The sequence below is a fragment of the Cynocephalus volans genome, chromosome 5, assembly GCF_027409185.1.
Source record: "Cynocephalus volans isolate mCynVol1 chromosome 5, mCynVol1.pri, whole genome shotgun sequence".
Classification (NCBI taxonomy): Eukaryota; Metazoa; Chordata; class Mammalia; order Dermoptera; family Cynocephalidae; genus Cynocephalus; species Cynocephalus volans.
In genome coordinates, this window is record NC_084464.1 from 10088591 (window position 1) to 10104996 (window position 16406).

General features: G+C 43.0%; 1 pseudogene; it reads right to left on the reverse strand.

Moving 5' to 3' along the window:
- Positions 1-6357: 6357 nt before the first annotated feature.
- On the reverse strand, positions 6358-12714 carry LOC134378872 (diphosphoinositol polyphosphate phosphohydrolase 2-like; annotated as a pseudogene).
- Between the last annotated feature and the right edge of the window lie 3692 nt (positions 12715-16406).

Consider the following 16406-nt stretch of genomic DNA (forward strand, 5'->3'; position numbering starts at 1 on the left):
AAAAGATTATCCAGAGTTGGGCTGTTACACAGAGATTTTTCTGGGGAAGGCCTTCTCCCAACTAACATTGTCACCGTAGACACATACCCACAGTGTTTCTTATCCAAATGGGCTTTGCTTCAGACTTTATTCATGCAGAAGATAAGATGATGAGAGGAAGTCAAATGTGGTATGAATGTAGTGAGTCATGAGACGGAAAATCAGACAAGGAGTCTTGAGGATTAAAGAAAGAATTTAGAGCCAGAGAACCTAAAATTAAACTCAATTACAAGGAAATTAAAGTTTCTTGCCAAAGTTGGGTGTTACTTGATGAATAAAACGAGACATATTGCATAAGCTATGGATCTATTAGTCAAAAATTAGGACATAACTGGGAAACAAACAAAAATTGTATTTTAGCATAACATGCCATAGCTTGACTTGGGGTGAGACACTTCAGTTTCTTGGCTCCTACATTTGTAAAATGGTAATTATTACTTGTATATTGCATGAGCAGTGTGATGTTCAAGTAAAGAAATGCTACATATTTGTGTTATCTTTTGAGAAGTTATTCTGTGAATTTCAGTTTCACAATTAGGCAAACTGATCAAATAATCTATTTAACATTGTTAGCAGTCTCTAAAAGTGTACTTTTTCAAGATGATTGTTAAATAACTCAATAATAATTTGTTTTATTTTTTCTGCAGTGTCCATATGGTCAAGTCAATGTTAAAGATTCATCTAAAAAGCAATTCAATTCATATTTTTGTTTGACCCAATTTCATCTCTGTTCTCTAACTGAACCTGTACTTAAAAAAAAATAAAAATAAAGCCCTAATCCAGAATTGCTCTCTGTGCTGTTAGTACTTGAACATTTGTTTAATATTAGATATATATTAAAAGAACATCAATAAAATGAAAAAGCTAGCAAATGTTTGTATGTTTCTGAAGTGGCACATTGATAGTTATTTTCCTTTCTTTCTGCTTCATTATCAGACACATATGTCAAAGAAAGAAAATAATGATTTCCATTAAATAAATAGTAGCAGTCAGGTCACATTAGTAGCTCTTAATTTTTCTTAGCGTCAGTTCTCCTACTGTTTTCTCATCAGTGTTAGCAATCCAAGGGAGGTTGCTGGCAAATAGAAGAGTCTGAATACATTCTTCATTTCATTTATATCTTGAGCTATAAGAAGATTGATATAATGCTATATTGTGTAGCATATGAGTGCCCAAGACGTGCCATCCTGCATCAAGAAATGCTCTCATCTTCCATCTGTTCTTTCAATAAAAACTTTAAATCATTTTGACTTGGGGGTCAGGCTGATGAAGATGCCTCATTTAGACCATTTTTTCTTCTCTCTGCCACCCTTGCCTCCTCCATTTCTTTTGGCACTTCCCTACCAAATCTATATTTGAGCTTTTCATTAGCTTTACACCCATTCATTCACTGCAGGGATGCCCCTGGATGTCAGTCTCCAACTAGAGTTAGGATCTCATAGGCACCACTCTTTCCACACCTTCTTCTCTAATTCTCTGTGAGGACAGCAGCCCCCAGGAAGCCCTTTTCTTGCCAGTGGAAGCTGTTCTGTAAAATGAGGCTGTTGCCCACTTGGAAGCCTGGCTTTGCCCAGAGCTGACCCTCTGCCTTCCCTCATGGAATCTGAAAAATTCTTGAGCACTTCAGGGCTCTGCCTGTGGCCTGAATAAAGGCTTTAGAGACCCTAAAGCAACCAAAATGTTCTGGTGCCTTTCCAAAACATTCAATTCAAAATAAAAGGTCTTCTTAATTGTAAAATAAGTGAAAAAGAAACCCAATACGGTTCTGATTTTCCCCTTGATTATGATTTCGGGTTTTTTTAATGTCAAATATTAAACTGTCTCCAAAAATTGTTGGTGTTTTTGGTGCCCCAGTTTTGCATGGTGCCCTTAAGCAACACTGCCCATGGGCCTTGTGAGGTGTCAGCAACTTCCTTGGATGCAAAAGAGGTGTCTGTGGCCTGGTATTGTTCTGTCTATAACTTATTTTCAGGAGGGAGTAGGAGAAGGTGATTAGCATTATGATCTTGGAGGCAGTTAATCTTTCCAGAAAGGCGTAGTAATTCTGGAAGCCAGTTTCCTTTCCATTCTTCGGTCAAGAAGCAACCAGCTATCTCCATGTTTTCCACTAGATATAAAGAAAACATGGAGCTAGCTGTTTTTCTAGGCCATTTTTCTGGATGGGGGATGGAAGGTGCTTTCTTCAGCAGCCCCAAGAAGGAGAAGAGAAGGAAATGGAGTCTAAAAAGGTCATCTTTCTGGAGAAACAAGGGAATGAGGAAGGGACATTCATTTTGAAAAGGGGCCCAATGTAAGACAGTGTTATGAGAAAGCCCTTTGGAAGGTGGAGATAACTCAACCAATGCCTTCTCTCTACAGGCGCTCTTTCTTCTCCCAGTGCACTTCCTGCAGTAGGGAACTGGCCAAAGAAGAAAGGACGTCCATCACATCATCCTATGTGAGCCGTTTGTGATTCTTCCTAGCACAACTTCAAGCTTTGCTGGCAACAATAGCAAAGGAACTGCTGGGGGTGTGGGGTGGAGAGCCGCTCTTACTCCTTCCTGCACCTGGAGCCAGGAGCCAAGGTCTGAAGTTCGCTGTGGTTCTGTAGAGATGAATGTGAACCACACATCAGGGGTGGCAGCTCCCACATTAAACACAATATGACCACATAAATGGGCCTCACTGCAAGAGCTTTAAGCTATATTGTATTCACACATTGTAAAAATTCAGGTTTCTTATTAGGTGTCTATGTACAAACACATGTGGATGCTGAGAAATAGAGACTTCCAGGTTTAAATCAACTGTAGTGCTGCTCCACTTTCAAGGTTTCTAGAGACTCCTGCCCCAGGGTGCAATAAATCAAGGGAGATAGATTTCTAGATTATTTCTAACAGGGAAGGACCCAATAGAAATGGGAATCTTGTTGGGGGGGGCGAGTTACCATAGAAAGGGGTGGAGACGGATTCCTGCAGCAGTAGTTCTTCCCTTGGCTGGGGAAGGGCCCTGCCCTAGGCAGGCCTCACAGCAGGTGGATAACGATGCACACTCTTCTCTCTTCAGAAGCCACACTGCCCCCAGCGATTAGATTATGCTGAACAAGGAAAAGAAGGGCTTTTATTTTTTTCAGGTAAAATGTGGGGCTCCGAAACTGTGCGTTTGGAACAGAGGGGCCCTGAGAAGAAGAGGCACTCTCTGGGCCAGGCACAGGTCTGTGTTCCAGCACAGTGCCCTTTCTCCAAAGGCTTTCCCAAAGTCTGTTTCGTGTTTACGTTCCTCCATCAAAAACCACTGGGGTTTAGATTTGTCTCCTTCAATCGAGGCTGGGGAAGAAGGCTCACTACTAGACAAATGGCAACTGGCATGCTGCTTTCCAATGAGCACTTTGAGAACACAAAGTCCCTGGCCAGCACAGGAGGAACCTCGTCCTCCACTCCTTGCTGACAACGGCCTTTTCATCTTCTCACTCATTCGAGTGATGGCTTTGAGTTTGTGGACTGGACAATTCATCCACGGAGAAGAATTTAAAACCCGGTGCCATTTTTTCACTACCTTGCAACAAATTCAAGGTACTCCTAGATGCCAAAACAATCCCCTCCCCAAAGGGGGGGGGAGAAAGAAAATTTAGATACATAAGGGGGAGTGGGGTTCTGCACCCTCTGTGTGCCTCTGTGGAGAGCCCGATTTCCTAGAAAAATTGTCAAAGAACCCACCGCTATCTTTAGCCAGGGACTGGGTTGTCCCTGGAACGTCCAGCCTACCCTGGACCTCGATGCCCTGATGTGTACGGGGGGGCTTCAAGGGTTGACCCTCGTTCCCACAAACGATTTCAAGTTGGGCTCATGACACAAAACGGCCAGACTCACGGCCCTCCTTCCTGGGACTACGGGCATAAAAGTGAGTGTTAACCGGGAATCATGGACTCCAGCGGGATGAGGATATCCCTGAGGACAACGTCCTCCCACCCGAGGTTTGTATCCTAAAGTATGAGCTTCGGTGTGCACTTCAGTGTGCATGCGCCTGCGTGTGTGTGTGTGTGTGTGTGTGTGTGTGTGTGTGTGTGTGTGTGTGTGTGTGTGTGTGTGTGTGTGTGTGTGTGTGTGTGTGTGTGTGTGTGTGTGTGTGTGTGTGTGTGTGTGTGTGTGTGTGTGTGTGTGTGTGTGTGTGTGTGTGTGTGTGTGTGTGTGTGTGTGTGTGTGTGTGTGTGTGTGTGTGTGTGTGTGTGTGTGTAATGTAGGTCGTTATCAAATACCTAAAACGGTGCGTGACCTCAAAGAGGTTAGAAACAGCTGCTTCGGACAGGGATGAGTTTAGAGCGCCAAGCATCTCAGGGTGGGTATCGCCGTCCATCCATTTGATGGCTTTCTGGGAAGCTTGTTCCTTTCTGGCTGTGAAAACTGACCGAGATGGGGGGGTGGGGGCGGATTCTGGAAGAAAGATCTGAGGACGGGATGGGAAGGGGAAAGTCGGGGGCAGGGGAGCTTAAAAGGTAAACTTGGTGGCACTGATTGGCTGGTGGGAGTAGTTAGTGGAGCCAAGTGTTCGGGTGGAAAGAGGGATTCTGTCCGGGGTGTTCTGAGCGACATTCCGGGACTTGGGACTGAAAGACAAGGCCAGGGGCTCGTATTTGCCGCTCCTAGTTTGTCCCCGACCGTCCCCAAACTGTGTGGCGGGGCGGCCAGGAGGCAGCGTCCACCTCCGCACGGCCCCTCGTGCCGCCCCAAACCTACGTGCTTTTCACAGGCGGCTGGAAGGCGCGCGGGCAGCCCTGGCCCACCGCGCCCTCAGCCCACGCACTTACCCAGGATCGGCTCTGGTGGCCGGGGGAGGGGCGGGTAGGGCGGGCGCACCGTCACCCGGACCGAGATCCTGCCCAATCTTACTGCTCACGTCCCTTCCCCACCGGCGCGGGCCCCCCAGTAATCCCCGGCTCCCCGCTTCGGACTGTGAGGGGCGCCCTGGGCAACGCAGTCCCTCGGGAACTCGAGACCAGGTAAACAGGTACCCGCCCGTCACGGGTCTGGCTGCGTCCCAGGGAACGGTCGCCTGCCACGTGTGACTGAGGGTTTCCCTCGGAAGGTTCATCTCCACCCCCACCCTCTAGCCGGAGCCCGAGCGGAAGGTGCTCGCGGTCCCCAAGCCGGCCCGGCGGCTAACACCGCCCTCGAGCCCAGAATGCTTCCCAAGTGACCGGTTCCTGACGCCAAGCCCGGGAGCGCGGGGAGCGCAGGAAGGACCGAGGGGGAGGCGGAGACGGGGTGGGTGAGCCATCAGTGGCTTAGCCCAGTTTCCCGCAGGAGCTCCCGCCCACTCACCCTCTGTGCGCACCAGCTGGCGGCAGCACCTTTCAGGGACGAGCTGCAGGAAGGCAAAGGCCGGCCGGGGCCCGAGAGCCCAGGAGCGCTGGGGACTCCAGCCCCGTCCCCGCCCCCCGCTGCGCCCAACCCTCCAGACGCTGTCGGCTTTCTGAGGTTCAGTCACCGCCGAGTCCTCCATTAACACCTCCTCTGATGACCGAGAGGATGGGAGGGCCCAGCGCAGCCTCAGAGCGTGTCCCCAGGCGCCGGCCCGTGTCTGTGCCCTCCGCCCGCCCCTTCCTCCTCCCGCTCCCGATTTGGGAGCATAAACAGGAAATAAAAGACCGGCGGAGGGATCTGAGGGTCAGAGGTGAGGGATTCCGGTCAATTCCGGCAGAGAGGGGTGAGGGGAGAGAGGGGACAAATTCATTTTCATACAAAGGTTTATTTATTTATTCGGATTAACAGAGGGACCATCGTCGAGACGCAGGGACCGGTGCGCACCCCTGGCCGCCGCCTCCCGCCCTCTATTGCCCTGAACCGAGTTCTTGGGGGGAACATTTGACATCCGGACCTCAAGGTAAGATCCCACCGGGCGGTGCCCAGTTGGAGCAGTTTTCTGTCCTCGGAGGGCGCCCAGACGGCCGGGAAGCCCAAGGGCTGCTCGGGAGCCCACCCGGGGTAGATCCGGCTTTGCTGGAAGCCGCGCGCCTACCTGAAGTCTCTGACGGAGGCACGGTTTGGACGCGCCCGCTGGGTGGGAGGAGGCGCTTGGGCAACCCCGGCTGGGACCGCCACCTAACTGTAGTCAATACGTTGCAGTCCTTCTTAAACGAGGTCTTTAGGTTAGTCCCAAGAGGAGGCGAACGCGGGTTCCAGCGGACACGGAAGAAAGAGAGGGAGCCGCAAAAAAGAGAAGTTACAGACGTTCCCCGACGTTTGCCGTTGTGCTGCGGCCCCTGCCCCCGCCGCGCTCGCCGCGCGCTCTGGGCTCCGCTGCCCGGGAGGAAGCCCGCGCTGTGCAGCGCCGCCGCGCGCCGTCCTAGCCTTGCGGAGTGCCCGCCTTGCAGGGCATGCCCCCGCTCAGCCCGGAGAAGCCGGCTCTGTGCGCCGGCTGCGGCGGCACGATCTCGGACAGAGACACTCCCTGCTGGCCGTGGATAAACAGTGGCGCCTGAGGTGCCCGAAGTGCTGTGAATGTGAGCTGGCCCTAGAGTCCGAGCTCACCTGCTTCGCCAAGGACGGTAGCATTTACTGCAAGGAGGATTGCTACAGGTAGCCCCCGCTCACCACTTCTCACGCCTTGGTACACCTGGCAGGGCCTCCTGCCCTGGACCAGAGACCCCTGTTCCCCCCCCACCCCCAATCCCACTTTTGCCCCTTCTGTGTACGGTTATCATTCCCAAGACCAGGGGAATCCGCTGCATACGCCTTCGAGCTGCAATGCCTCGGACTGTGAAGACGGGTGGGAGGGACACCCAAGGCCTGCAGCGCTCCCTGCACTTCGCAGCTTCGTGGGCCGAACCCGGGGAAGTCCCAGAAAGAATACACGGACGTGTCTCCGTTAGCGGAGACGTGAGCGTTTTATGTGTGTGGTTTTTTGTTTTGTATTTGGCGTTTTTGTTTGTTTTGTTTGGCCTCACTGTATATATGTGTGTGTGTTTGTGTAGGGGAAACAGGGTCAGTAGCCAAACTCTTCCTATTCTGAGCCACAGGATAAGCAGAGCAACAGTGGTTATTTCTTGCATTCTGGATTTGAGAATCCATGAGGTTCAGAGAAAAAGTCTGAGGTGTTAGACCATTTTTGAAAACAATTCTACTGAGATATAACTAATATTCCATACAATTCACCCACTTAAAGTATACCATTTTATAATTTTTAGTATACTGACATATGTGCACCCATTACTACCTTTAATTTTAGAACATTTTGATCATCTCAAAAAGAAAATCTGGACCACTTAGCTATCAGCACCTTATTCCTTTCACTCCCATCTCCCAAGCTCTAAGTAACTAATAATCTACTTTCTGTCTCTATAGATTTGTCTATTCTGGACATTTTATATAAATAAAATCATATAATATGTGGTCTTTCATGACTGGTTTTTTTCACTTAACATGTTTTCAAGGTTGATCTATATTATAGCATGTTATCAGTACTTCGTTCTTTTTTATGGCTGAATAATACTTCATTGTATGACTGTACCACATATTGTTTAGCCATTCATCAGTTGATGGATATTTGGGTTGTTTCTACTTTTTGCTTAATATGAACAATGCTGCTGAAACATTTTCATACAAGTATCTCTGTAGACTTATGTTTACTAGGAGTGGCATTGTTGGATCATATCTTTGTTTAACTATTTGAGGAAATACAAAAATTTTCCAAAGCAGCTGCACTATTTTACATTCCCTCTAACAGTGGATAAGCATTCTGATTTCTCCACATCCTCACCAGCACTTGCTATTGTCTGACTTTTTGATCATAGCAAACCCTTGAATGACATGGGTTTGAACTGCACAGTTCCACTTATAAGCAGATTATTTTCAATAAATGTATTGGAAGATTTTTTTATTTCCAATAGATGTACTGGAAATAGTTAAAGAAACAGTTAAGTATTAAACTACTTAACTAATGACTCATACAGCTGCCCCCACCCCCACACCTGCCCCCAGCTGTGTTATGTGGCCCTGACTCTAGGAAAGCATGCCATGTACTTAAGTACTACTGTAATTAAATAGTTAAGTTTTGGGGCAGTCAAAAGTTACATATGGATTTACAATTACATGGCGTCAGTGCTCCTAACTCCTGAGTTGTTCAAGGGTCAACTATGTATAGCCATTCTAGTGGGTGTGAATTAGTATCTCATTGAGGTTTCGATTTGCATTTTCCTGATTACTAGTAATGCCAAACATCATTTTATGTGCTTATTGATCATTTGTGTATCTTCTTAGGAAAAATGTCTTGCTTATTTTTAGTTGGGTTGTTTGCCTTTCTATTCTTGATTTGTAAAGATTCTTTATATAGTCCAGGTCCAAGTACTTTTTAATTTTGATGAATTCCAATTTATTTTTTCTTTTGATCATACTTTTGGGGCCATATTTAAGAATCCAGTGTCAAAGTCAAACCCCAGATCTTGAAGATGAATAAGACAATATAGCCAACTGGGGAAGACACTCATAAAAGCTGGTACCTATAATAAGATATAATCCTCCTAGTACAGTGATAAATTTTATTACGGGGGTACCGAATTGGGCACCTATGTAGCAGGTGGGATTGGGAGAGTTGTTAAGGAAGGCTTTTCGGAGGAGTTGACATGTGAACACAAAGATCAGAGAGATTTTTCATGGACAAATGGTCCAGAATCGGGCTGAGAAGCTCACCTCATCTGGTCGCACCCCTGAGATTAGGAAGGGGAAAGTCAGGTTTGCAGGGCAAGAAGAATATAGCATTTCAGTCCGAGCATATTTGACTGCTAATTGAATCATGCATTGTGTGTGTATTGTATATGATACATACATATACAAAGGTACCGTCAAAAAGTTCGTGGAAAGATCGTGTTATCTTTTATTTTTATTTTTCCACGAACTTTTTTGGCCATTACAAACAATGTTGCAACAAACTCCCTTGTGCATAGTTTTTTTTTTTTTAAATGTGTAACATTTCTGATTATAACATGATTGATGTTTATTAGAGAAGCTTTGGAAAATAAAGAACAAGATAATGAAGAAAATAAAAAAGAAGAAAAACAATCAACCATACCCTACCTTCCAGAAGTAGACACCTTCCATATTTTGGTGACTTTCAGTTTTTTCTATGCAACTACATGTGTCACATGCATCCCCCTACACACATTTCTTTTATGACATTGAGATCATAACATGTGTGTTGCTTTATAATATTTTCTCTCAGCTAATATATTGTCAGTATTTTACCATATCACTATTTTAAAAAATCTTTATAGTTTTTTTCATTTTATTATGAAAATAATACATAGTCATTATGGGTATGTATGTATATGTATGTATGTGTATTCATGGAAAGTACATGTGATCTGTTTTATGTATATGTACTGATTGTAGATTAGATTTCAGCTTTAAAATATGTCATAATTACATTATACATATAGATAATAACAGAAGTGAGACCAAACTATTCAATAAATTGCATTTTTTCATTAGACAATGTATCCTAAACAAGTCAGTTCACACAAGGTTATTTTTTTATTTTATTTTTATCATCTATTTCTATTTTTATTTGATGTTTCCAAATATAAAAAAAGGTCAAGATTCTTACACCAGTTATTTCAAATGAGACCATGCAAAGCAATTCAGTGTGTACAACAATCATTTCTTCCCTTCAGTTCTCCTGCCTTATACAAGAGTGTGATTGACAGAAAATTGGATGTGGCTGGCTGGAAATGTCATCTGTTTACAAAAAAAAAAAAAAAAAACCCAAACAGCAACATGCAGGACAGTTTCTACTTTTGTAAGTCAACTTATAATAAGTATTTTGTTTTTTATTTAGGAGGCACATGGAACTGAAAATTTTAGCTGCCCGATTTTATTAAACTAACTCACAAAAAAGCACAAATAACAGTCCCAACACTCACAGACTTTGGAAGGTTGAGATAGTAGACACTTATTTTTAGTAGATTCAACTACTTAGCCTGAAAACATTGGCTTTTTCTCTTAATAGAAATAAATCTTCTTAGGGCTTTTCCTCTAATTTTGCTAGAGTGGGTTACAGAAGAATAGTGAAGAATGCTTCATGTGAAATTTAAAGTGAAAACTGTATTCTGTTGCATTACACAAACATTTGCTAGTTGCATAGACTAAGGACAGTTGGTTTGCTAAATGGCACTGAAGAAAATCCTGACCCAAGTGGCACTACATAGTCCAAATGTTTCTGACCAAAGAAAATTATACGGTATTTATAGGCTAACTTTAAGAGATGGTTGACATTAATACTGTACATATTTTACATGTCAAATACATAGTCCAAGAGTTTATAAAACAAGTTCATGCATTATTACCTCTAAGAACATCATGTACAAGATACACCTCCCCAAGTACTTGTGACAGCATTTCAGGTAGAAGCAGTCTTATATACAAAAACAATCCAGTTTCTCTGCTATGTTAAGTATATAATTTAAAGAAACTTCAGATATTACTAAGAAAAAAAATCTTAGTCCACTGAAGACTAAAGTGTCAATTTGTGGGATTTAAAATGTTTCCTTTTTAAAAAATACCCAGAATACATAACCTCTGTACAAAGAAAAATATAAAAATTCTGGGCGATCATGTTTGATCACACTATATAATTTAGAATGAAATGTCATTGGTTAAAAGTTTTGTACTTTACTCATTCCTTTGACAATTAATTTGTGAACTAATGTTTATATTTAGTTCAGCTGCATTTATGGCATAAGATCTCATTTTCAAAATGGCACCAATTTTCCTTAAGTGTAACAGCATTCTATTTTTAGCAGCAATTGTATTTTTAAAGGTTAACAACTTGTAGAACAAATGTTTTAACTATACTTATTTTCTGCTTTATACGCACCAGTTATAATATTTACAAAAGGCTAAAGTCTACTTTAAAAATGATCTTTCACTCTCTCCTTCCCCACATTTTAGTCAAAGATTTTCCTCCCACCTCATTTCTGACCTGGTTGGGGAGGTACAGGAGTTTTCAGACAAGGTACCTATGTGTTTTAGATGGGATTCTTGATTTTAGGTGAGTATAAAGACAAGTATAAGACAAAATAATTCTTCATTCAGGTATGTCCTACTACCCCAAAAGTTAGTTATGTGACAAATAGTACCTACAGACAACCTAGAAAAGGAGACATTCTACGGTACCCTAACAGTCTTAAGTCTGAACAGCAAGAAGGCCACTTTACACAGCGGTGATGCAGTCATCACTGACTGGCATTTAAGGTTAGACTCCAAATTTGTGGTTACTGGTAAACAAGAGAGTTTAACTGAAGAGGTGTCACTAAATTAAAAAACTGAAAATGTTTTAAAAGCAATTCACATTGAGGAAAATATGGCTCCAAGATATTCTATGTAAAAAGAGATTATTGATAAAGGGAATTGGCAACTGAGCATGCTAAATAAAATTCCATGAATATAGTCTTCATGATAAGATGCATTTACTACGTGCATTTTGTGAACAGTATTTCCCTAAAAATCATCAACTCTATAGAAGTATACTTCATGTTAAACTACTATTGTATAGGGGAAATATCCATATCAAACAGTTAGTGACATAATATGAGTTGCAAAAATTCAGACATATGAGTTGACAAATTCCCCAAAATAGCAAATTAACTTCTTTGTCAAAACAGTTATTGGACCAAACAGATATAGCCCCAATCTGCAATTTATAAGTTAAAATTGTCATCCTATAAAAAGTTTTAGGATGGATGGCTCTCTTTAATACCAAGAATATTGTTCATTAATTCCTACCTCAGAAGGATTTGATGAATAATACATTAATGCTATTAATGAGAAAACAATTTAGAGGGAAAATTGACCCAGAAGCAATCTGATCTGACAAAAGAAACCAGACTGATGTCAAATGGACAAAAAACTGAAAAAATGCTGCAAAAAATTGATAACCAAGAATATATGGTTGGGGGTGGGGAACAGTTAAGGCATCTAACAAAAAATTCCACATGGCTTTGGCTTATTAAAATAGTTTACACTTAAAAAAAAATTTTTTTTGAAAGCATCTGAAAAACATGCAAATTGTTTGAAAACCCTGCATGGAAAATTCAGACAGTTTGCAAGACTCATTCAGATGTTTACCAAGGAAAATAAGCCTCTCCCCATGAGACTGCACACGGGGGGGGGGGGGGGTCTTTCCAGTTCTCTCTGTCTTATACTAGAGGGCAACCCAGAGGTCTGTGCAGCAGTTACAAACAAGGTGTTATTATCTGGAAGGGAAGGGACTGTGGTATTTCCATTGGTTGGGGAACAACCCAGCTTCAGTTTTTCCAGATATTCTGCATGTACAGGTTTATGACACTGGAGAACTTTGATTGCATCTTCTACTTTGAACCACTCTCTCTTCCTATATTAACAGAATCTTCCCAATCTTCTAATATTTCAGTGCCTGTTCTGTGCTTTCGGTCTTGGTTCTCAAAAATGCCCAGGAGCCTGCCTCATTCTCCTTTGACTCCAGCCTCCTCATAAACCTCCCCCACGGCGGCGCCGCCAGGCCCCTCCTCGGGCTCCATTCCTCCTCCTGGGACCACCCACTGGTCGGGCACCGACTGCCGCTCACCAGCAGCGCCTCGTCCTCCTGCTCGCTCCGGAAGCACAGGCGTGCCGCCCGCTTCTGGAAGCCCTGGCGGTCATAGGTCCGCATCTGCCTGGGCTTGAACTTCATCACAGAGGCCGGCGCCTGCTGCCGCTGCTGCTCCGGCCGCCGCCACCCCGCAGGGGAGTAGGGGCGCGGGCGAGAGCGAGTCGGGGCGCAGGGGCGCCTGGCGCGCTGGCAGGCGAGGCGACGCGGCGGCACCCGGAGGGGCAGCGAAGCCGGTCAGTCCCGGAGCCGGCGTCCGCTCCGACGCGGTGCAGAACGCGGGTGCCGGTCACGGGGGCCCGGGGGCCGAGATGAGAGCGCCGCCTCTGCTCGGGCGACCGCCGCTCTCCGTGGAGCCGCCGCCCGCTCGCCTCCGCAGCCTCCTGCCGCGGCCGCCAGAAGAGCAGGCTCGGGAGCTGCGGGCTCGCGCCACCGGGAGGCAGTTTCCAGAACCGGCGCCGACTCGGCAGCAGCGCGGGGCCACGAGGTTATTTTTAAATGGCTGCATACTAGACCATTATTTATTAACCAATCTCTTATCAATTGATTAGCAATTAGTAATTAACCATCAGTGAGGCCTTTTAATTATTAACAATTCTTTTTTCTTACATAGAATGCCGAATGAATAACGGATGAAATATCTCTGGGCATGAATGGTAGCATTTCCGTTGGAGTTATCGTTAGAAGTTTCGTGTTTAATTCCCAGAGTGTTTGCTTCTTATAATATCCATGCCTCACAGAAAATAATTCAACCACAATCTTCTTTACATAATTTTTTTAAAATCATGAAAACATACCGTGTGCTTGGCTGACTTTTAGAGAGCTAAATTGACTAAGTATAATGAATAAGCATTATCTCATTTCAACAAATCGTGATGAAAAATTTCAACCTTCAGTCAAGTGATCCCATTGATTATAATTAAGGCTCAAAGTAAATTTTCTTTACATGGGAAGTGTCTGACCCTCCAGCACTTGCAAAGTGCAGGCAGTTGAAAGCAAAGACAGGCCAGTCTCATTGTTAACAATAAAAAAGGAGCGTCAAAGTAACAGGGGCGGCCTGGTACGATGCTCTGCACCCTGTTGGTAGTCAATTAATTCTTGCTGACTGCTGTCTGCTAGAATTTTTTAAAGCATGTATAGAAAGATGTGGGGTTAGAAAAAATAGTCCCAGGACAAATGCCATTAGAAGGGGTCGTGTTTGATGAAACTTGAACCCAGAGAGAAGTTCCTGGACAATATCAATGAGGGCTTTCTCAACATGAGCCATCTGCGCAGACAATGCCTGAAATCACATGGCCAGGAATGGCTAAGTTATCAAGGAAGACTTAATGGAATTTGTTATTTATAAATTACATACTTGTCCAATGATTTCTTTAAATCCTTCAACCCTGTGGCATCGCTTCAGGATATTTGCCCTAAAATCACAGCCATATCTATGTTTTCTTTAGAGAGAGTTGAGGCTTCTTTTCTCCTTTTATAACGTGTTGATGTCCTAGGAAGTCACCTTCACTGTTATAGGTGATAAATTATAGCAAAAACATTATTTAAAATACATTATTTTAGCATAATGTTCTGTACCTTTCTATGAAAACCAAATGCTTTTTATAACATCAGTAATGTACATTTTGTTGGCTTACAAATAAAGGCCTTTACAAGCATTTAATTAAAATGCATGATATTTATTTATTGAAAATTTATGTTAAATGTCACTTTCATAATCAAACTCATAAAAGATGCATGTTAGAAGCATCCCCAGGTGGGCTTAAGATAGAAATAATGAAAGGTGGATTGTGAACTGGTGACATTTTTGGAAAAATATATTGCTATGCCAATATATTCTAGTCAGAGCTCTTTGATGATTTTCTTAATTACGATGACTGTGAAAGAGAAAAACTAGTAAAAACATCTACTCTCTCCTGGTTAAAAAAAATTAACTTTTTTCTCTCGGTAAAAGTAGAAACACTTTAGATTTTAGGACCCTCTTGGCTCCTAAACTTAAGTGCTGCTTGAAAAATGGCCCTTTCAGCTTTTAGCCAGCAGCCACAGTTTAAATCCACAAGAGAGATGCCTAACAACTCTGCTTTAAATGGCAGTCTGCCATTTTGGAAAATTGTAGCTTTTCGAAAGAAGAAAAAATTAGTAAGCCATTTAATTCATCTCCTTGGAACTGGATGTAAGTTAAGGAAAAAATAAGTAGAGTGAGCAAAAAATCTTAATTTCTATTTTAAAATGATTTCAACATTTGGTAGAAATGAAGTCTATAGTCACAGCAGCCAGGGCAGCAGTGAAAATAAGAACCCAGCTCATTTTAAAGTGGGGAAATACAGATATCACTCTTTCACTTGTATCTGGACACACTGAGAGTCAGCAGACGGCTAAGAAATGGGCTACCCCAAAATGGTGTAATTTGTAAACTTGGGGAAAAATATTTAAGATGAATCCCAAATTTCTTTTACCTGACTTATGCTGCATATATAATGACTCTTTGTATAGATATGTTTATTCATATCTAATCATCAAAGAAAGCTCCTAAAGGTAAGAGCATACTTATGAACAAATCTGTGTTCATAAGAGGAAAGAGAGAGCTCGTTTAAGATTCTATTACAAGTCTAAATATATTGTTACCAAGGTCACATAATAAACTGCGATCAGAGATACTGGAGATGAAAGATATTCCAAATTCAAATACCCTTAAAAAACACATGTAATTATTGCAGGTATCCATTTCTTGGAATGTCAACTTTTAACACATTTATTGTGCACTTACACTGTATGAGATCTTATGCTTAGGCACTGGTGATACAAGACAGAGCAAAACCAGACACTTTCTCTGTTTTCAAGAAATTTAAATTGAAGCAGTAAGCACACCAACAGATTTTGGTTTCCAAATTCCATTGCCCTTTTAAAGGAATCAGTGCTCCATTGAGATATGGCTGACTCCATGTCTGGAGCAGGAAAAACTAGAAGGTAAGCCTGGAACATACTGTTGTATCAAAAAGCAAAAATGTACACAAAGAATGATGGGTATATGCTGAAAGGACACAGGGACCGCCTTGAAGAGGATCCAACAAGCCAAACAGGGCAAGTCAAGCAGCCCCAGAAAGAATGGTAATAATGTATTAAAGCTGGGAATATACAAAAAAAGTGCGTATATAGGGATATTAAAAAGAGAGGGGCTAGGGGGAGCTCTTCTACACAGAAGAATGCCAGCTTACAAATTTAAAATCATGATAGAATTCTTAAAAATCACCATTCTTCAACCTACTCTAAAATAATTGATTCCAGCAAGGATTATCAATGCATATAAAGCCCATTAGGTAAAAGTTTGTGGGGGAACAGGATATTCACATAGTCTCAAGGTATTACCCACAGATTATGGATTGAATACAAAGGGGAAGAAGTTTCCTTTACAAGGATAAGAAGAGATGAGCTCATGGTCATAAATGGGTAAACTCATTATGTGTCTCCTGGTGCAACCTAATGGAAAGTATATACCATCACCCATGTGGTATTCTTTCAAAGAATGTTTAACCTGAATATAATCATGAAGGGAGAGTAGAAAAATTCAGATCACGAAACATTCTATATCTGCAACACAATCAGCCAGATTCTTCAATAATATCAATGTCATGAAAGACAATAAAAGATAGGGGACTTTCCTAGGTTTAAGGGGACTAAAGAGAGACATGACCTTTAAAAGCTGTGTCCTTGATTGGATTCTGGATACCAAACACACACACACGCACACGCACATACACGCACATGCACACGCACAC